At 44.2% G+C, this 22,703-nt stretch overlaps 1 protein-coding gene across 2 annotated transcripts in view; it reads right to left on the bottom strand.

The window, feature by feature from the left end:
- LOC115461245 (PC-esterase domain-containing protein 1A-like) overlaps window positions 1–7,024 on the bottom strand; it is a 183,321-nt gene extending 176,297 nt beyond the window's left edge. For both annotated transcript variants that reach the window (XM_030190945.1, XM_030190941.1), the window contains exon 1: window positions 6,885–7,024. The gene's annotated coding sequence lies outside the window, so the exon portion shown is untranslated. The remainder of the gene's footprint in view (window positions 1–6,884) is intronic.
- Between the last annotated feature and the right edge of the window lie 15,679 nt (window positions 7,025–22,703).

Consider the following 22,703-nt stretch of genomic DNA (forward strand, 5'->3'; position numbering starts at 1 on the left):
AGAAATTCATTAAACCAGTTCATGACCTCTCCGACAATATCAGTCTCACTCAGCCTTATTAACAGCAGATTATTTACTGGGTCAAAAGCCACCAATATATCAAACTGCAACAATATCAGCTGATCTCCTTGACATCATACTTTTTTTAATTTCCAAGACTAGTGAGATTAGCAAGAGCTCTTTACTAAATATAATCTAAATCCGAACTGAGTAGAATGTAGATATTCAAACTTTTATACAGTTATAAAATTATTGAGCTACCACGTTTTCTAGCAGTTTGGATATAAAGGGAATGCTGGTGATAAAGGAAAAATTAGTAGTCAAGTCTAATCCCTCTCCTTTTAGTATTGGTGTTAACATGATGTCTCCTAAAAAAACAGGGAAAGTTCCCTGTAATAATATGTTGTTTACCAAATGTGTTAGCCAGGTCATAATGCCCCATGGATTGTCCCTTATCAAGTAACCGGACGGGGATCCACAATTGGCAGAAGACAATTTATGTATTATTGATTGTACTTTGTGCACTGTAACTAGAGAAAAGGAATCCTAGATCATATCAGTTCTAACTCCCAGCAAGGCTTCCACCTCTTTCAAAACTGGACTCTGTATTTCAGACTACACTGCAGAGATTTCACATTGGATGTTCTCCACATTTCCCCTAAAGAACAAAATCAGAGCATCAGCAGACGGCTGAAGATTAACATCAGCGTGAATTACAAGGGGGAGAAAAAATTCCTCCGATTATATTGAATAGACATTTTTGATCTGTAAATGTTTCATCAACTACAGTCATAAGTTCTTCTGGCCTCATATAGATGTTGTTTATAATTTTTCAAAGGTACACATTTCAAAACACAACTGGCCAGGCAGCTACAGATCTCTACACATATACATGCTAGCAAAATACTCCACTTCAAATTGTGTTCATTTATTTTCTACTGGGTGAGGGTATGTCTCTGTTCTACACGTGAAAACATGTAGAACACAGACTTCCACCAACTACAAAATAAGTGGCCACAAATTAAGAATAGAAATCTGCAGACAAAAACAGAGCCGGAAATCTTAGGTAGCCAGACTTTGCATGCAATGAAACACAACAGAGAAAAAAAAAACATACAAAATGCATATCCTTTGTATTGTGAAAAAGACAGAGGGGTTGATGTGGTTTAAGTGGGCTCCTGAGCTAACCATCTGTCAATATTTAGTGGTACTAAACAGGATAGTGCTACTAAATATCAGCTCTGATTGTCCTGGTACTGTCCAGGAAGTACCTCAAAAACTAAAAGGACAGTCCTTGGAAATTTCCATCATAATTAAATAATAAAAAAGAATCTACCCTATAGGACATGTGCAAAATACTTATTTCAAACTTCTTTGTCAAATATTCATAAATGTACATTGTGAATTATTGAAGGCACATCAGTAGTATTAAACTTGGACAGTCATAGGACTAAAACTAGAGACAAGCTCCAAACTGCTCACATTCACACACCATCCTCTGCTCCAAGAGTGCACATAACGTGTATTTTCTCACACAGGTGAAAACTTGTAAATATCAGCTTCAATAAACATCAACAAACAATGTAATGCAAAACACAAACACTGTGAAATCAACAATGGAATATGTAAAACAATACTTATCTGGTATAGTCCTGTCAGATACAAAATTTAAACACCCAGAGCTCTGGTCAGAAATCACATGTCAACAACTGCTGCAGAGCTTTACAATGCTCTGTTTTAATTAAAAAGTCAGATTCTCCTGGTCTGCACAATCCAGGAAGCGCCAGGGTGGTCCAGAGGCCGAGTCAAGGTAGACCCAGAAACAAATTGATTTAATGAATTGATTTTTTCGCTCTCAAAAAAGTACAAAGATCAGGAGATACTCAATGAAGTTACATGGAAATACTTTTAAAACAAATAGGAAACATTTGTTCACTCAACGAATAGTTAAGTTGTGGAACTCTTTGCTGGAAGATGTAGTAATAGCGGTTAGTGAATCTGGTCCTGGAGGAAACGTCTATAGTCTGTTATTGAGATTGACATAGGGGAAGCCACTCCTTGTCCTGGGATTGGTAGCATGACTCTTGCGACTATTTGGGTTCCTGCCAGGTACTTGTGACCTGGATTGGCCACTGTTGGAAGCAGGATACTGGGCTGGATGGACCATTGGTCTGGGTATGGCTATTCTTATGTGGGCGCTGTCAGTATTCAGTGCTGGTTCCCACATACATAACAGGGAATAAAAAGCAATCCTATCTTTGCCTGTTTAAAGCACCAGCATAACTTCCGGGTCCACTGAGGACCTGGACATTCATTGGTAGTGCTGGGATACGTCCCAGCATAGAACATCTGTGGCCAAGTTGGTCTGCAATGGTCAGCAGCTTCAAAACCACTGACTGCTGTGAGCTGAGTATCGCCTGGAAACATATCAACAATGCACATTTCTCTAAACTGACAGAAAAAAAAAAAAGACCTCCCACACAAGAATAAGCAAGAAAAACTATGTAAGAGGTTAAGCTTTATGGAGAAGAGACGGCTGAGGGAAAATATGATAGAGGTCTACAGAATACTGAGTGTATGGATTTGTTTACTTTTTCAAGGAGTACACAGACTAGGAGACATGTCGTAATGTTACATAGTAATACAAATGGGATTTTTCTTTTTACTCAGTGTATAGTTAAGCTGTAGAACTCACTGCCAGAAGTGGTAAAAGCAATTAATGTAGCTGGGCTTAAAAAAGGTTTCAACAAGTTCCTGGAGGAAAAGTGCATAAACTGTTACTAAATTAGACTTGAGAAAAGTCACTGCTTATCTCTGGGATTAAGTAACATAGAATCTTGCTACTTTTTGGGATTCTAGCAGGTACTTGTGACCTGGCTGACCACTGTTGAAATGGAATACTAGATGTACATTTGATAGGTCACAATATGGCAATTCTTACATTATATAACCCTGGGGGGGGGGGGGGGGGAGGGGGAAAAACAGGAGAAATAGCAGATAAATATATTGAATCCTCAGGCCTAAAAGGTTATCTGACCAGAGACAATATGGGCCAGCACCAGAAGCTGAAAATTGTCCGTTATGCCTTCTATGCGTTGTAATTTTATTTTACTGTTGTCACTATTACATACTCATAATACTAGGTGAAATTCATCAGCAAAATATGTCCAGACCCCTTGCTCCCTAAATCACCTCTCTCCAACCTAAGCCTATCACCTCTGTCCTTAACATTTACTCTCCTCCCCCATGCCACCCAACCCTTACAAAAACATAAACCTGGCATCTTGTCTCTCAAGTCCACTCTCCCTTGCTCTCAATAGTCACACTCTTCTCCTCTCAGTCTGCTTTCCTGTTCCCTGCAGTATCTCACTCTGACACTCAACCATTTTTCCGGTCTGCACCACCAGTGGCGTTCCTAGGGGGGGGGGGGGGGCGGTGGGTGCTGTCCGCCCCGGGTGCACGCCGCTGGGGGGTGCCGCGCACGCCTGTCCTTCCTTCGTTCCATGCTCCCTCTGCCCCGGAACAGCTTCCTGTTCCGGGGCAGAGGGAGCATGGAACGAAGGAAGGACAGGCGCACGCGGCACCCCCCCCAGCGGCGTGCACCCGGGGGGGGGGGTTCTTTCACGGGGGGGGGGGGGTGTCACACTGGCGATCCGCCCCGGGTGTCAGCCCCCCTAGGAACGCCACTGTGAACCACGGCTGGTTTCTGTCTCCTACAGCCCAGCAGCTTTCCCACCTATTTGTAGGATTAATGTGGCTTACATAGTACCGGAGAGACGTTACAGACTCTGGTGTAAACAAATACAAAGTGATGTTGTGGTAAGATAAAGTTCATGTGGCACAGCCACACTAGGGAATCATACAACGGAAGAGTTGTGTTACGTTCTTTAGTTTTGCTGTGTTGCAGAGATCAGGGTATGCCTTTTTAAACGGGTTCGTTTTTAGTGTTTTCCGGAAGTTTAGGTGGTCGTTTGTAGTTTTCAAGGCTTTTGGTAATGCTTTCCACAGTTGTGTGCTTATGTAGGAAAAACTGGACATGGCATGCAAACACACCCCAATCTTTAGCGACAAACACCACTATCTGTAAGATAGATTTATATAGATATATCTTCAGACATACCAAGTCACAGGCATTTGGCTTGTGACATACGCGTTGGGCCCCGACTTCAGCTCACACACCAAAGCTCCATCCTCTCACCTATTGAGAGGAGGCGACTTGTGGTATCTGCTTGCATCTCCCTGTGTCCAGACCAGCACCTTTGGTTCCGGTACCTCTCCCCTTTCCTTTCCCTCCCCACCCCTTTCCCGGTTCCAGCAGCTGTCCTCCTCCCTCTCTCCATGTGGTCCCTGTCACTTTTTTCCCTTGCTACCACCAGCAGCACCGCTTCAATTGAATTAGCCTGCCTCGGGGCTTTGGACCTTCCCTAGGATGTGTCCTGCCCTCACTGACACAACTTCCTGTTTCCGCAAGGGTGGGTCGCGTTACAGGAAAGGTCCAAAGCCCCAAGGTGGGCTGATTCAATTAAGCAGTGCTGCTGCTAGCAGCAAGGGGAAAAAGTGACACTGAAGTCCTGCAAAAGATCACTTTACAAGTAATTATCTTCACCTTTACTGTGCAAATGTAGGTTATTTAAAAACTCAAGCAGGCTACATGGTTTAAATTTAGCTGGTAACTGAGTGCTGCCTCCTATGTCTGCTTGCCTCTTAAATTTATTTGTTAGCTTAATGAAATGTCACTGGCTTTTTGCCAATTTTTTTCAGATTTATTTTAGCAGCCATATATATTTTTGCAAAAGAAATCAGGACAATGAAAATGAAGACATACAGAGGAGGGGAAAATTAAAGATGGAATTAAAAACAAGTAATCTCATGAGCAGAACCCTGAAAAAAAGTGTTTATTGTACTAGTTCCTTGTTTGATAGCTGGCATCCTTAGTGCTGGGCTGCCAAGGAGAGCAATTTTTAAGAGTGGTTTCCAGCAGGATGAGGGACCTTTAAATACAGTTGAATTGTTTCCATAGATTTGTATGTGGTTTAGTGTTAAGTGTTTGAAATAATTGAGTTTTAACTACGTAATGTGTCATCCATGAAGACACATGAAGGCATTACTTTTCAATAAGTGTAGCCAGGAACCCTTCCTCAAACTTCATTCCTTCACCACCATTTCAAATTTTTAGATTGAATACACTGCAAGAAAAACCTCACTCACTGACCTTCAGTTTCACTTATTGGGGGTGGTACATATCACTCTTCTAGATGGGCCACCCTTGACATCTCTGACAACAAAGGTAGAAAAAATAATTTTATTTTCTCTTTATGGATTGGACTATATCTGTTTTTGGAATGTGCATCTGTCAGAACTGGTTTTAGACATGACTGGGGCTTGTAAGAAAAATCTCACTCATTTGGCCTTCAATCTCCAGCACTGGGATGGACCACCCTTGGCATCTCTGTATCATAGATAGATATCTTTTGATAACCACGCTAAACTCACCACGAAGAAAATGTTTAACATGATGTGGATGTTGAAACGAGTGAAGCCTTATCTCCCACTCAACACTTTCCAGAACCTAATACAGTCTACTGTTATTACCCACGCCAACTACTGCAACAGTGTCTTTTTAGGATGCAAAACCCAAATACTGAAGAGACTCCAAACTGCCCAAAACACGGCTGCCAGACTTATTTTTGGCAAATAAAAATTCGAAAGTGCATCACCTCTTCGAGCAAAGCTTCACTGGCTCCCCATCAAAGAAAGAATAAATTTTAAGAACAACAAAAATGACCCACAAGATCATCCACGGTGAATCCCCTGGCTATATGAATGATTTGATCGACCTCCCTGCTAGAAACAGATCTATTTCTTCACGAACATATCTTAACCTACACCTTCCCATAACCTACACTTTCCCAATTGTAGAGAAATTAAATACAAGACCTACTATGCATCCAGTTTTGGAACGCTCTACCCAGACCAATCCGATTAATAAACGACTTCTTGCCCTTTAGAAAAATGCTGAAAGCTCATCTCTTTAAGCAAGCCTACCCTAATGCCCCAACCTAATCTCGCCAACCTCCACTCCCAATTCTGTTCTGACTTAAATACCAAGCTCCCATCCTTCTCTTTCCATCCCTCCTTACCCCTTTTCTCCCAAATTACACTAGCCTATCCTGTCTACCCTCTTTTATCCTAGTCATATATTATCTAGCTCAACTTATCATACACTACTAAGCCCGATTTTACGTTGTTTTTACAGTTTTATTGAAAATTCTATTCTTAACTTTGTATTTCAAATTACTATTTAAGCCGCATTGAGCCTGCATTGTGTGGGAAAGCGCGGGGTACAAATGTAATAAATAATAATAATATAGATATGCTAATATGCCAAGTTACCCAGTTGCAGCCAGCATACTTTTGGGGCAATACTGGTTTTGAACTTACATCCCAAAACAGTATGGGATTTGTAGTTCCTGATCCTGTCCATTGAAATCAAGAATACAAGTTTCAGTGCACTAGGATGGGTGGTCAGGAACCCAGGACTGTCCCCGAAACTCCAGTTAGAACTGGGTAATTTGGCATCTTTGTATCTCTATCTAAGATTTTATTGTAACCACTGGATTATCTTAATGTGGCAAAATATTGGTCCAGCAAAGTTTCATGAATCAGCATCTAGATGCAAAAAGCCTCCCAGTGAAATGGGACCTCAACAAGGGGGCTATTTCAAGTACTAGCGGTAATGCAATACATTCATTGATGTTAAAAAAAAAAAAAAAAAAAAAAAACCCATAACGCATTACGTTTAGGATGCTCTCAAAGGGATTTTTAATATAATATTAACACTTCTGTACCACTCTATTCCCATACAAGGACCCATATTATCTTACCAGGAAGTTTATTCCCCACGACCAGTTCACTTTCCACAGTGGAGATCACAGACGTGGACCAAACAGACGTGGACAGAGACTTCAAACAGTTGCTTATCAGTTCAGCTCGTCCCCTTTCTCTGCTTCCGTTACACAGAGGCAAAATGCACACCGGATATAAACCAGCGCCTTCCTTTGTGAATTTTTTTTTTTTTTAACAACTGCAGACTTCTGTCTTTATTGACAAAATTAAAAGTAGGAAGTGTTCAGTCTGGTCTTTCTACAGCCGCCGGTGGTTAGCAGTTAGCGTGCCTGTCAACAACCAATTCAGCAAGAAGTGATTAGCAGTAATAATTTAAAAGATGCCAGGTAGTCAGATCTCTTAGAGACTTTCATAATATTAGCCCATACCCCATTGCTTTGTCTTTAAATTGAAAAAAAAGAAACATACCAAATTGCCAGTAACAAACTTTTTACTCACAGCAGGTAAGCATAACTATATGCTCATCAGCGAGACTGTGTAATGCAGATTAATCAACTGCCACCAAGCAAATATTAACATTAAAGCAGCAACATTTCCCATTAGCCGGTTTTGTTTGGGTGGGGTTTTTTTTTTCCCTGCTGTGATTTAAGCAGTCACAATGTTCTTTCCAAAACAAATTGAACAGTGTATTCTGTGAGCATTGACAAAGAAGGTGTGGTGTGTGCAGTTGTAATTTATGTAGGTAGTGAGGTATGAGTGGGTGTGTGTGGACGGTGGTCTGTGTGAGTGACTGGTAGTATGGGGAGGGGGGGAAATAGGTGCTGGTGTTGAAACAGATAGATTTGGATGCCTAGTTTTCCCCCCTTGCACTCTTCACTCTCTTGGGCCCTCATGATCAAAAGCAAACTCTGGCGCTAGAGGCTGTTAACGCCATACTAGCGCCAGAGTTTGCAGCCGGCCCATGATCAGAGCCCTCGAGCGCCTAAAACAGCGCACTCGAGGGCTCTCAGCGCAAGTAGCATGCAAATGCATGCTAAACAGGGCTTCTAGCGCAATTAGCTTGCAAATGCATGCTAATTGGCGCTTAACGCATTCATCCCCAATGATCAGCGACCAGCGCGCCAAAGATTGGGTTGCTGGCTGCAGCAAAATCAACGCCAGCTCCGAGCTGGCATTAGATTTTGCGGATCATTGGGGAGGAATGGTGAGCCCTGTCCAGCATGCAGTTGCATGCTGGCAGGCCCCCCCCCCTTCCCCCCCAAGGAAAACGCGAACGGGGGCTGGAGGTCCGGTGGACCTCCGGTCCCCCCGACGATCCCCCCCCAAGAAATCATTGATTGGCCGCCTCCGGCCAAAGGATCTCCAACTGTGATCCATCGACGGGGGGGGGAGGGGCTGGACGTCCGGTGAACCTCCAGCCCACCCCAAATCCTCCCCCCAGCGTTGTCCTTAGATTCCCTGGTGGTCCGTGGTGTCGTGACACCCCCCCTCTCGGCCCCCCTACCTTTTGTTGGAGGAGGGACGCAGCCTGCCTGCCTCCCTCCTCTTCCAGTCAGTCGACGCCCAAAATGGCGGTGCCCAGCACCGCCCAATGCATCCTGGGATGCGCTGGCGGGGCTACAGACCATGTAAGGGAATCGCTCCCTTACATGGTCTGTAGCCCCGCCCAGTGCATCCCAGGATGCAGTGGGCGGTGCTGGGCGCCGCCATTTTGGGCGTCGACTGACTGGAAGAGGAGGGAGGCAGGCAGGCTGCGTCCCTCCTCCAACAAAAGGTAGGGGGGCCGGGAGGGGGGTGTCACGACACCATGGACCACCAGGGAATCTAAGGACAACGCTGGGGGGAGGATTTGGGGTGGGCTGGAGGTCCACCGGACCTCCAGCCCCCCCCCCCCCCCCCCGTCAATGGATCACAGCGGCCAATCAACGATTTCTGGGGGTTTCGGGGGCTGGAGACCCACCAGACCTCCAGCCCCCCCCCATCGCTAGGTGGGAGGGTGGGAGAGGGTTTGGCCGGCGGCAGCCACGACGTTTTCTGGGGGTTTGGGGGGGGGGCCTTGTTGTTCGGGCCTCGGGGCAGGCTGTTTGACAGGTTTGGGCTTTTGACAGCCCAGACCTGTCAAACAAGTGCGGGAGGATTGTGCTGAGCGCATGCTCGGCACAATTCTCCCGCACTTTAAACATGATAATCAAAGATAATAGCGCTGCTTAGATTTGCATGCATTATCTTTGATCATCGATGCAGAAAAGCCCTGCGCTGTCCCGGCGCTATTTTTAGGGCGCTGTTTGGAACAGCGCAGGGCTTTTGATCATCTGGGCCTTACCCTCTCTTCACCTTCACTTCTCCCATTTCTCCTCTTATTCCTCCTCCCTCCCCCACTCCTTATCCATCATTACCTGCTTCTTTTTCAGGATTCTCTACCCTGAGTTTACTGGCTCTTCAGGTCCTTTACAGCTCATGGTGTCTGGGTTGTCTACTGGCCCCAAAGCTTGCTCTGATATAGTTCTTCTTCCATCCTTACATTGCTTCCTCCCATCAGGCAGAACCTAGCAGCAGTAAGATGGCATAGGGCCTTGGCAGGCTTCTGCTCTTCCTGACCTGCCTTAAACATGGTGCGCACAATTGCTTACTTAGTGGTTAGTATATTAGTATACTAAACTGTGATTTTTTTGATTTTTTTTGCAGATGGGGCCTATGCATATTAAAAGACACAAAGGGCAGCACAGAGCGGGTTCAAAGCACAAAACACAATCCAAAGCACAAAAGTATCAAGAGCTTTCAAAAACAGAACAGGTAGTTTTAATTCACAACGTTGATCAAGCTTTTACATCAGTGACCCAACACAGGCCATGTTTCAGTGCACAGTGCCTGCGTCAGGAGTTGTTTGAAAATTTTGATCCAATATAAACCTGCCCGGTGTTTGGTTTTCAATCTTGCCATCAGCTGAGATGCTGGGCAGGTTTATATTGGATCAACATTTTCACATGACCCCTGACGCAGATGCAGTGCACTGGCATGGCCCGTGCCAGGTCATTGATGTACAAGTTTGATCTACGCTGTGAATTAAAACTACCTGTTCCATGTTTGAAGGCTCTTGGTGCTTTTGTGTTTTAAAATACACAAAGGGGCAGATTCAGTAAATGGCATTCGAATTCAGGAGCAGGTAAAAATCTGCACTAAGCACTATCGTATAAAGGGTGCTCCAGGCTACACGACATTTATAGAATAGTGTTTAGAGTGGATTCCTGCATCTAACTTATGCCAGCTGAAACATGGTGCATAAATTGGGCGTATGACCCCAGTATTCTGTAACATTGCCCCTAAATATTTGGAACATCCCTGATCCACCCATGCCCCTCCCATGGCCACACTCCCTTGTGGGTTGCACGTGAGATACTTTGGGCACGTAGCATTACAGAATAGTGCTTAGGCTAATGTGTGCGTAAATCCAAATTAGTGCCAATTAATGTCAGTAATTGGCTGTTGGCACCCAATTGATTAATTAGTTTGTGGTACATCTGGATTCCATGCCCAACTTTGGGTGACCAATATAGAATCTGGGGGAAAGTGGCCCCAAAACACAGAAACTATTTTGGATCTTTCAGTGTTCTCACATAATCATTTACTGTATGAAAACAATTCTCAAAATGGTCCTTTCATAAACAGAGATTAGGGTGGCCCATCCCAGAGAGTGAGATTAAAGGCAAATGAGTGAGATTTTTCATGCCGTGTATTCAGGAGACAAATTTGGCACAGTAGGGAGACTGAAGCTGAGGAAGGGCTGTTGGCTACTCTTATTGACAAACTAGTAAAAAAGGCCCGTGTGTGTGTGTGTGTGTGTGAGTGTGGGTGCGGTGTGTGTGCAGGTTGTTGATGTGTGTCTTTTTTTGTTTTGTTTTTTGCTTGGGGGTTGGGGGATGTGCTGTGCTGTGCTGGCAAAGTGGGTTGGATTGGTGTGTGGCTTTGAGGGTGTGTTTCTGTTGTATTGTGTGTGTGTGTGGTTTTGTCTGTCAAGGAGGTTTGTGGAGGGGGGTCTTTCTGTTGGTGAAATGTAAATGTGAAATGTAAATGTAAATTTTTGCACATACCCACATAATGAGCCATTCTGCTGGGGAATGCTCCTCCCTTATTGTCACGTAGTTTCCTCTGATTGGGCCGTCTTACGTTGCCTAGTGTTGCCTGGGAACGGTGTTGTGATGGTCCTTTGTGTTTCAGAATGTTGAGGGTGTTTTTTCTGATTGGTCCGTCATGTGAGGGCGGGGCAGAGAGACATGGTCAGTGTTGAGGCTTCACCACCATGAATCCATAAACCCTTCAGTGACTGACTGAGTGACTTCAGAACGTTGAGGGTGAGTTTTATTATAGTAGATAATGCCTTCATGTGCACCTAAAAACTGATTTCTGCATTTTGGGTAACACGTTACATATTTAAACTCTGTTAGTTATTTCATGCACTTACCAATGCTAGGGTTACCATACGTCCGGATTTCCCCGGACATGTCCTCTTTTTGAGGGCATGTCCGGGGCGTCCGGCGGATTTTGCCCGCGCCCACGTTTGTCCGGATTTCTGGACAAACGTGGGCGCGGGTGCGGGCAGGCGTGTGTGGGCGTGTGGGCGGACGATCGGCGCCGTGGGTCTGGTGACCTGGTCTCCCGTACCCTCCCCTTCCTTACCATGTTCCCTGGTGGTCTAGTGACATCTTCAGGGCAGGAAAGAGCCCCCTCTTTCCTGCCCGGAGCGCTGCCTCCCCTGTCTATCATCCTTCTCGGTCTGGCTGGGGATTCAAAATGGCCGCCGAGAGTTGAACTCTTGCTAGGCCGCTTCAACTCTCGGTGGCCATTTTGAATCCCCAGCCATACCGAGGAGGATGCAGCAGGCAAGGGCAGGCAGCGCTCCGGGCAGGAAAGAGGGGGCTCTTTCCTGCCCTGAAGAGAAGACGCTACTAGACCACCAGGGCTAGATAGTAAGTGAGGGGGGGGGTATGTGATGGGGGGGAGGGGACTATGTGACAGGGGGGGGCGGGGAATAGGGGCGGAACCCGGACCTGAAGGGGGCGTGGCAGGGGCGGGGCATGAGGCGTGGCGTGGCGGGTAGGGGGCGTGACATGTGTCCTCTTTTTCAGAGGACACAAAATGGTAACCCTAACCAATGCTAAACTGCATGCACAACTATAGAAACAATTCATCTGTATTTAAAGATTCCTGTTATGATTCTGTTTAACTCTTCTAGTCAGACAGGGGAATGCCTGGAACCGTTCCTGATTGGCCCATCTGTGGCGAGCTGACCTCAGTCTAATCTTCTTAAGCTTACCCTTCCCTACAACCCTTGCTTTGGCGTTGCCCTTTGTTTTTTGCTGAAGCCTTACCTTGCGCTGTTTGAGCTTTTGCTCTGTGTGTTGTGGAGTTTGTTTTCTCCTTCCTTGCCGTAGCCCTTTGTTGCTCTGTCTCAGGGCCAGATGCACTAAACAATCGTTAGAGCCCTTCCCTTACCGATTCCCTTAGCGAATCGGTAAGGAACAGGCATGCATTAAGGAAAGGGAATGTAAAATGAGCTGCTCATTGTAGCTCACTTGCATTCTCTATTCCATCGTTAAACAGTCGGCCAATCGGCCGGTCGAGCATGCGCAGAGCAGCCAAGCGTTATGCTGGCTGCTCTGCGCATGTCAAATATGCCTCCCTGTGCCGCCCGAAGACGCCGCGCTGCTCACCCCCTCCGATGCAGCTTGATCCAGAGGACAGTGCAGTTGAGGACGCCCATCCAAAAAAAACGTCCATTTTGGCCGTCATTCTCCCCCCCCCCCCCCCCCCCTGCAATAATAAAAATGTCTTTTTTGGCAGTGCTTCACTCAGCTGAGAGACCAGGAAGCCTCTGAGCCAATCACAGCCACTACTGTGGCTTTCTAAAAAAGGGGGGAGGGGGTTACTTAGCTGCTAATTGTCCATAACAATCAATTATTGGTTATAACTAGTGCTAATTTTTTTTTTTGTTACATTTGTACCCTGTGCTTTCCCACTCATGGCAGACTCAATGTGGCTTACATGGGGCAATGGAGGGTTAAGTGACTTGTCCAGAGTCACAAGGAGCTGCCTGTGCCTGAAGTGGGAATTGAACTCAGTTCCAAAGTTGCCCAGGACCAAAGTCCACCACCCTAACCACTAGGCCACTCCTCCACAATTAATTGGCACTAATTGGAAGTTATGTGTTCTAGGAGTTGTGCACACACATTCCAGAGCATCCAATTTCAAGGGGCGTGGATATGGGAGGGGTGAGGGTGGGTCATTTATTAATGTGGGTTATAGAATACCAGCATTTATGCACCTACAGTTAGATGTGAGTACTTACACCAGCTATTGATACCTCCATAGGACAGCATTTTGCCAGACCAGAGCATTGCACTAATGACTTTATGGTGAGAATACTAAAAGGAAATTTCAAAACCATCCAGGAACCTAAAACCTGTGAAGTTAAAATGATGAAATATTTTGGCATCTACCAGACAGGACTTAACAAAGATCTGGGTTTCCTATCACATTATAAACCATAACATTATACTTTGTCACCCTCTGATCACTCATCCATCGCTCCCTATTTCTCACTCCCTCCCCATCCACCCCCACCTCCCCCATGAGATTGTCATTGGAATGCTTTCATGTTTCACAGATACATTCTGATATATGCCATCATTTGCTCATTTTTAAATTTCTGAGCTGAAGAAAAAGCTCATCAAAAATATATTGTTAGTCCAATTTAAAAAAAGTATCTTATTTTCTTTTCTGTGTTTTATTTCTATTCATTACCTTTAAAGTGGACTAACATGACTACCACACTACGTTACCCACACTTCCCAAATGAAACCAAGTTAAAATTGTGGTCCCATTACTTCATTGGTGGCACTTGTATGTGTAGGTTTGTAAAATGGGACAGCTATGGGGCATAGTTATCAATGTAGGCTACCATTAAGATGTGCTATTGAACCACTAGCTCATGCTGTTTTAGCACAGGTACCATTTTATGCAATGAAATCTAGTTACTAATGACCGGGGTTAACAGTACAATAGCAGTCCTTAACAGTAGCCCACATTGATAACTTCCCCTCAATAAGCGGAAGTTGCAAAACCCTCCTGCAGGTGTTTTAGTAAAGGATCTACATTGACAGATCCTTTTCTAAAATGCTTCTGGAACTGAAACATCACAACTTTGAGGTTTCAATTCCGATCTCTACATTCTACATAGAGTGGCGCTTGATACCTATAGTAAGAAAAATAAAAATGTTGCCACCTGTAATTCATTATTTATAGTATACTTGTTCATACTCAGTTAACGCAAGACAAGGTTCAATCTTCTTGAATGCACATTGGATGGTGGCCTTTTCTTCCTTCTTATTAAAGCAGGTTTATTCCTTGCCTGCAGAACAGACAGACCAGGAGGCTTATTTTCGAAAGAGAAAAAACGCCCAAATTCCGACCTAAATCGGGAGATGGACGTCTTTCTCTTGTGGGTGCCCAAATCGGTATAATCGAAAGCCGATTTTGGGCGTTTCCAACTGCACTCCGTCGCGGGAATGCATAAAGTTGACGGGGGCGTGTCGGAGGCGTGGTGAAGGCGGGACTGAGGCGTGGTTATCGGCTGAGCAGAGATGTGCGTGCTCGGCCGATAATGGAAAAAAGAAGGGCGTTTTCAGAGAGAATTTAGGTCACTTTTGTTGGACCCGTTTTTTTCACGAACAGGTCCCAAAAAAGTTCCCTAAATGACCAGATGACCACCGGAGGGAACCGGGGATGACCTTCCCTGACTCCCCCAGTGGTCACTAACCCCCTCCCACCAAAAAAAAACGAATGTTAAACACTTTTTTCCCAACTTGTAAGCCAGCCTCAAATGTCATCCCCAGCTCCATGACAGCAGTATGCAGGTCCCCGAAGTAATTTTAGTTTAGTTAGTGCTGTGCGGGACCCATGCAGAGAGGAAAAATCGGAAGAAAAAAAAAAAACCAAGCAAGTGCAGTCAGGGACGTCTAAATTACCAGGATAGTAAAAGGGGGAATTGAACTAGCAACCTTCTGGTTACAAGCTCAGTGCTCTAGCCAGTGAACCACATTATTCAGGTGCTTAGATGTCCTTCCCTTTCCATTAAGTCCCTCCAAGTTTCTGTCAGCCAATCACCGCTGTTTAGCTGACACAGATGTCAGCTAAATGAGCTGTGATTGGCTGACAGAAACTTGGAAGGACTTAATGGAAAAGAAAGGATGTCTAATCAGTGGTGCACTGGCTAGAGCACTGAGCTTGTAATCAAAAGGTTGTTGGTTCAATTCCCCCTTTTACTATCTTTTAATTTGGACGTCCCTGACTGCACTTGCTTGCTTGTTTTTTTTTTTCTTCCGATTTTTCCTCTCTGCATGGGTCCGCGCAGCACCAACTAAAGTAAAATTGCTCTGGGGACCTGCATACTACTGTCATGGAGCTAGGTATGATATTTGAGGCTGGCATAGAGGCATCTCAGGGGGACCAGTGCACTATGAATGCTGGCCCCTCCCACGACCAAATGCCTTGGATTTGGTCGTTTTTGAGCTGGGACGCTTCAGTTTCGATTATCGCTAAAAAACAAAAACGCCCAGCTCAAAAAACGCCCTAATCCAATGTATTTTCGAAAAAAAAGATGGACGTCCATTTTTTTCAAAAATACAGTTCGGCCCGCCCCTTCACGGACCCGTTCTCGGAGATGGACGTTTTTACAAATGGGCGTTCGCGTTCGATTATGCCCCTCAATGACCCCACATCATTTGTTTAGCGTCTGTGCAAGCTCAGAAAGTTGTAGAGAGCTGTAATCACTGAAGGACCTAGTTTTTGTAAATAAGTCCCTTCTGTTTTCTCTGATCCAGCTTGTTCTTCACTTCCTGGCACCAAGCTATACCCCTTGTTTTGGCTACTTATAAGTTTGTTGTCTTGGAACCTATTTAATCAGAATACACTACTAATGTGGTCTCTGGAGGCTCTTAATTTCCTAAATGCAAAATTACATGTGGAGGCACATTTTAGAAAAAATATAGAAACCAGAATTGACACATCTAGGTCAGTATTGTACAATTCTGGCAGTATTTTAGAACAGAATCTGCTGAAATAGAGCTGTTCTAAGATACAAGCTGGAATACACATGTAGGCACTGGCAGGGACAATGTTAGGTCAGGCAGGGGTACCTGTGTGGCTAGTGGAGCCATAAAATCCATGCAAGAAGCAGGGGTACATACATGTGTATGTGCTCACACCTACATGTGTAGGTTATAAATTTGGGGCCCACACATGTGTAAGATTGCCCTTTTGCAAACCTACACATGTATTCTTAGCTTGGAAATCACATAGGGAGGGGATGGGAGCCATTATGATACAGTAAAAGGGGCCCTCTTACTGGCTAACCCTCCCCCCCCCCAATCACATCTCCCTCTCTGGCAAAGTTCTCCTCCCCAAAGAGGTCATCCTTTTAATCCTATACCCTCCCCTGATCCTCCTGAAGAGATCACTCTTCCAGTCCCCCACAATCTCTGGATCAGATCTCCCCAAACCCCCCTCCAAGCCCCTTAATTAGAACTCACCCTTGCACCCACATTCTAGACCTCCCCCAATCCCCTGCCATCCACCAGAATCTATCCATAGATGATCCCTGGTGGCCTAGTGTCCCCAGACTGAAGCACTCCCCCTCTGCTTCTGCCCCATCCTACAGCAGCTTCAAAATGACATTAATGACTCCTAGCAGTACTCCTGTTCCGCTACCACTATGGGAAAGCCTTCCATATAAGCAGTAGTACCACAAGATTACAGGTAGAGGTCATTAATACTATTTAGAATCAGCTGCTGAATGGGGCGGAGCATAGTGGGACCACTCTTGTCTGGGAACAGTAGACCACCAGAGTTTTTCTCTGGATAGGTCCTGGGGTGTCGATTGGTAAATTAAAATAAACACTAGCCTGTGCTCAGATCAAACAATTGTTTATTAATATATCAATATATGAGGACACACAGAGTGTAGGTGAATATGTTCTAAATTCTAGACAAAGGCCAGTCCCTTATATAGGGAATTTGGCAAATTGAATACAAAGGATCAAAGAAAAGATTCATTAGTACAATTGCATGTGTTTATTAACATATAGCTTTTTACATTAGTTATGTTTCTGTCAAACTATCCTTCTCCCATGCCTGAGGTATATTTTCCTCTAACAAGGTTCTCAGGTGGTTAATGTCAATTATAAATTACTTACAGTTTTCTTCCTTTCCTAGAGGTTACAGTGTGTTAATAATAATGAACATGCTACATAAATATAATGAGAAACAGTTGAACAGTATAAAGTTCCTATGGTCAGTGAAGTGCAAGTATAAGGCAAAAGACCTATGAGTCACAAACCTGTGAAAGCAATAAGGGAGTCATAGAATCAACCTTGAGCAGCCTGGTGTGAAACAGAGACAGTCTGTGCTGGGGCAGAAGGAATGCTGCAGACATTTTTAGATAAGAAAGAACAAGCTTCAAAGAAAGGGTTGCTGACGTGCACACATTGGGTGCTGTATGAATGTAAGTGTATTTAAACTGAGGAGAAGATAAGTATCTTAAGCAAAGCAAAGCAAGAGCAAAGCTGAGCAAGCATATATCTCTGTATTACTGCTAAGCAAATATATCTCTGTATTATTGCTAAAAATATATTATGTAAGCAGACTTTGCTTCCAGTGTGGTGTTCCCACGCTGCCTCTGTCCGACGGAGGACAGTTGAAAAAATAAAAAAATTTGATTATTCTTTTTATAACAGGTGTCAGTTTTCTTGTTTACACAAATATAAGGTGTAAATAAACAAGTGCCAAATACAGTATAACCTGTTATTCACTTCTAAGACAGATAATGCACAACTGGTCTAGGAGGGTCATACATAGTTTAGTTAGTGGCTTACTATATTGTAGAACCATAGTCAAGCTACATAGTGGAGAATCAGAAAAGGATTTAGTAAATGTTTCATTAAAAGTGGACTTCTTGCCAAGAGTTTCGAAGCTGCCCAGTATTCAACCAGATCTTAAAAATCCCTGGCCCAAGTGGGGGAGGGGTATTGGTATTGATATTGATATCAGTTGGGTTAGGTAAGTGGTAACATTGAGTACCTGGATCAGTCAGGATCACCGTGAAGAGCTGTGTGTGAGCTGGTATGTTGTATTTGAACTGTATGGAAATTTCTCAGGAGTATGACAAAATATAATGAAGAAAATACCATGAGATATTGACTATGTTCGGTTCAAAGTTTATTATTTAATATTTTTAGTGTTATTAGTTAATGCAAGAACGCAATTGGCTGGCAAAGGTACATATGAGAATGGAGTGGATATCGCACCTTTCACGGAAGAAAGTGTTTAGGAACAACTTGAAATTCAAGGTGGTCAAAGCCATGGGACTGGACGGCATCCATCCCAGGATATTGAGGGAGCTCAGAGAGGTTCTGGTGAGTCCTTAAAGATTTGCTTAATAAATCGTTGGAGGGATATCAGTGATGCTTTGAGCAGAGCAGTCACATTGCTGCTGTGCTCCGGAGGCCTCCTGCACTTAAAATCCTTTTTCGTGGCTCAGTGGCGTAGCCAAGGGTGGGCCGGGTGGGCCCAGGCCCACCCACTTTGGGATCAGGCCCACCCAGTAGCAGTATACCTATGATGTGGCTGGCAGGGATCCCCAAGCCCCACCAGCCAAAACTCCCAACTGTCCCTCCTGCATACCTTGTAAATAGCAGATCTTTGCACGCAGCGAGCAGTGACTGATACTGCTCGCACTGAACTCATAGCCTTCCCTCTGATGTATTCCCACTTATACGGAAACAGGAAGTTGCATCAGAGGGAAGGCTGTGAGGCCAACATATGCAGTGTGTATTAGTGAAAATCTGCTATTTAAAAGGTATGCGGGGGAGGGGGGATGTTTGAGAGACCATATGGCATGCAGGCAAGAAAGGGAGAGACCAGTACTTGTAGGACAAGGCTGAGTTCTTCTGCCCACCCATCTTGGGCTCTGGCCCACCCAAAATTGGGTGTCTGGCTACGCCCCTGTCGTGGATATTAAGTCTGGCTCATCTATATTCAGCTGATGATGGAACAGTGTTAAGTTATATGGACAAGTACATTACAAAACCAAGCAATGCTATGTCCACCTCACTAACGCTATGTCCAAACTCACTAAAAAAAGACAAAGAAGAACCCTGTGGAGCAGATGACAAGATGATGGCATCACAGAACACTGAGGCGCCACAATTTACAGATGAACAACTGCCACAAATTACAGCAGCGTATCCTGGGCCTTAGAACTGCAACTGACCTGGCTTTCCAGGCAGCTTCAGCCATTTGAAACGCTGTTAGCTGAGTCAAGCAAGCGCACCGGAGTTCTGAAGCAGTGTGTGTCCAACATCAAGGTTGTGTCATCTTCAGCAACGACTCAAATAGAGCAGCTTTCAGGCCCAAATTTGTGACCAAGCTCATAAATTGGATGATCTTGAGAACTGCTCGAGACAGAACAATATCAGATTAGTGGGCTTGCTGGACTGCATTTCAGAGCTTATTCTCCTGCGCTGATTGGAAACCTAGTTTGCAGAGCAATTTCCAATGTTTTGGCTAAGGGGCAGCTAAGCTTGGAGCGGGCTCCCAGTGGGCCAAAAAGTGAAGGTGCCACGAGACCAGAGTGCTAGTGGCCTGAATTTTCAAGTATGCTGACAAAATGGAGTTGCTGCAACTCTATAAAGACAGAGGGGACAAACTGGAGTAGGATAGAAAGAAAGTCTTATTATTTGTTTAATTTTGGCATTTATAATCTGCTTAACCATCAAGTTCAAGGTGGAAAACAATCACACATTGTAAGCAGGTACTTACTCTGTCCCTAGAGGGCTCAGAATCTTGGTTTTATACCTGAGGCAATGGAGGGTTAGTGATTTACCCAAGCTCACCAGGAGCTGCAGTGGGATTGAACGCAGGTTGCCATGATTAAAGCCCACTATACTATTAGGCCCTCATCCACTTCCCTGATGTTTGCCAGCTCTCTCTGTTGTGTGCCACCTTACACAACCACAAAATCTGATGTTTACTTTATACCCAGCAGTGCTAAAAATATAGTGGTGAGTATTCAGGATTTTGTGAATCGACTTCAGGGTCCTGAGGACTGATGGCATAAACTGCATGGGAGAACAAGTTCTTTTGGTGCTAACATTTATCAGCAGCATATCTGTTCTTGAATGGTGATGAACAGCAAAATAGCTTATAGTTCATTTAATTATCCACTGTTCTACCTTTGTTCCCTTTTAGTATTCAATCACAGGGACAGGGATGAGCATTGGTCTAGATGAGGCAGGGGGCCTCCTGGCATTAATAGTGATCTCTTGTACCCTTGCACAATGTGTGGTGGGGTGCTTGTGTTCATTTGGTATTTGGGGTGGTGGGAGGGTACAGGAAGGTTGGGGGATCAGGGAAAGGTGCAGTAAGTTTGTCTAAGAGACTAGGTTTGTCTTTGGAGGAACATCTTGAGCTCCGGTGACAATGGATGAAGTACTACAGGGTGATGATGGGGCGGGGACAGGAGTAGCAGTTTGGTCCGCGAATCTTTAGGCTACCAGAAGATCCTGAAGGTTGTTATGTGGGTATACATTTTGATTTGGCAGTGTAAGAATTAATTTTGATATCTGTTTATGGTCCTTTAGATCACGATCGTATGGTTGTTTTTTCCAAAATTGCTTTCAGTTTGTCAGAAACATGCAAGTACTCCATTGGTAGTGGTGGGAGATACGAATTTGGTCTCTGATCCGGGTTTAGATCACACTGTTCCCCCAAGAGATGGTTCTTCGGAAGTGGACTGGAGATTGGAGTATTTTGCATGGCCCTGGATTTGGTGATCCGTGGTGGCTGCTCCATCCAGACGAGAAAGATTTCACTCACACCTCAGAGCACACCAGTCTTTATTGCATTTAGATTATATTTTTGTCAGTCGCACTTTTTCCCACGTTTCCTCTGCAGTTATTGGGCTGTAAGAATTTCTGACCATGCTATTATTTGGATGAGATTGATGCCGAACTTTATTTATGCCATAAATCAGGTGCAGTTTCCCTCTTATCTGTTTCCTCAGATGAGTTTTCTAAATATTTGGTGAGTAGATGGGAAGGGCTTATTTCTCACAACCAGCAGTAAGCAGATGATCAGATGATCCCACTTTGTTTTGGCCTATTGCAAGGAGTGTTAAGAGGAACATTTATTATTTTTATTTAGTGTTACTTTGTACCCACATTACAGTTTGGATAATGTAGGTTTAGGTATGATCTGATGATCTGATACTGTTTCTGGTTGGTAGATCTATTAGGTCTGTCATGTAACCTGTTTCTACGCCATAGATGATTTTGTGTACCAGGTACAGATTTTGAAGATGGTCCGATTGCATATGTCTGTGCCTGTAATAACCGTATCTCTCAGGGGTAGTAAGAAATGGAGAGTAATTATGGCCCTTAAGCAGCAATATGCCACCTATTCTTTACCAACCCCTATTGAGACCCTCACGGTAACGAAAGCAGCACTTATTGGGTTCTTCATGAGGGAATAACTAGAATGATGCTCTATCAGAAACATATATTTTTTTAAATTTGGGAATAGATTGGGTAAGATGTTGACACAGATTACTAAATCATGGAGTACGTCCCGTTATATTCCTGCCCTACAAAAATGGCCAGGAGTGATTACTTCTAAAATGGAGGATATTGCCAAGGTGTTCTTACAACACTTTGGGGCACTTTACCCTGCTAAGGATGTGAGTATGGATGACACAGTTAGGATTAATTATTATTTGGCAGCATCTCATATGCCTCAATTCTCGGTAGAAAGTTCTCTATCGCCCGTTTACCACCAAAAAGGTACAAGGGACTATCTAGGTATTACAATTTTTTCAGCTCTTAGTCTGGACATATTCCCCAGAGAATTTTATAAATTACTCCAAAGTCAGCTGCTTGGTATTTTAATAGATTACTATGATAAAGTTATAGCAGATCTTCATTTTCCCATACATGCTAATACAACTCTATTAGTCTTTTGCTTAAGCCAGGAAGGCAGGCTACTTTGCCAGAGGCGTATAGGCTGATCTCTTTAACTAATGTTAAAATTCTGTCATGGATTTTAGCAGATTGATGGCAACAGGATTGCCTAGACTTATTTCAGATGATCAGGTCAGATTTCTGAGGCCATCAGTCAGTTGTTAATGACTGGAAACTGTTACTGGCAATGATGCATGGTCAGAAAGTAGGAGGAATCCTCTGACAATTGCATACAAGTGTAAATTTTCAAAGCCGTACCATGTAGAGGGTTTAAGGTAGCTAGATAATGTTGTAACTGGAAATAAGTGAAAGGTTCCAGCCCCCCCCCCCCCCCCCCCCCCACCGATAAATTATATAAGGATTGAAGCTCACAAGAAGCCAACAACACAGCCTCATCATTTTTTTTTGTATGTTGTAATTTTATTTAAAACAAGAAAACAACAAAAGCAACATACAATAGCAATTGGACTTCAGACAAAACCAGCATACAACTTAACACTTCTAAATCCCCACATCCACCCCCTACCAACAAACAATGGAAATACCAACCCCCGAAGATCACTGTGTTGTTCCTTCATGGTGATCTTCAGGCTAGCAGTTCTGAAAACCACCCTAACCCTTCACCCTCCACTCACCCCATCCCTCCCTACTTGATGTCATAAGTTCAACAAAAGACTCCGTGCTCTGTGTGGAAGTCTAGTCCATATGGAGATGAAGTTTGCAGAAATAGTCACTAAGCCCATGGAGAGCCCTGTTTTACATCAAATGGTAGAGCTAACACAGCCTCATCAT

This window comes from Microcaecilia unicolor, chromosome 2 (genome assembly GCF_901765095.1).
Source record: "Microcaecilia unicolor chromosome 2, aMicUni1.1, whole genome shotgun sequence".
Classification (NCBI taxonomy): domain Eukaryota; kingdom Metazoa; phylum Chordata; class Amphibia; order Gymnophiona; family Siphonopidae; genus Microcaecilia; species Microcaecilia unicolor.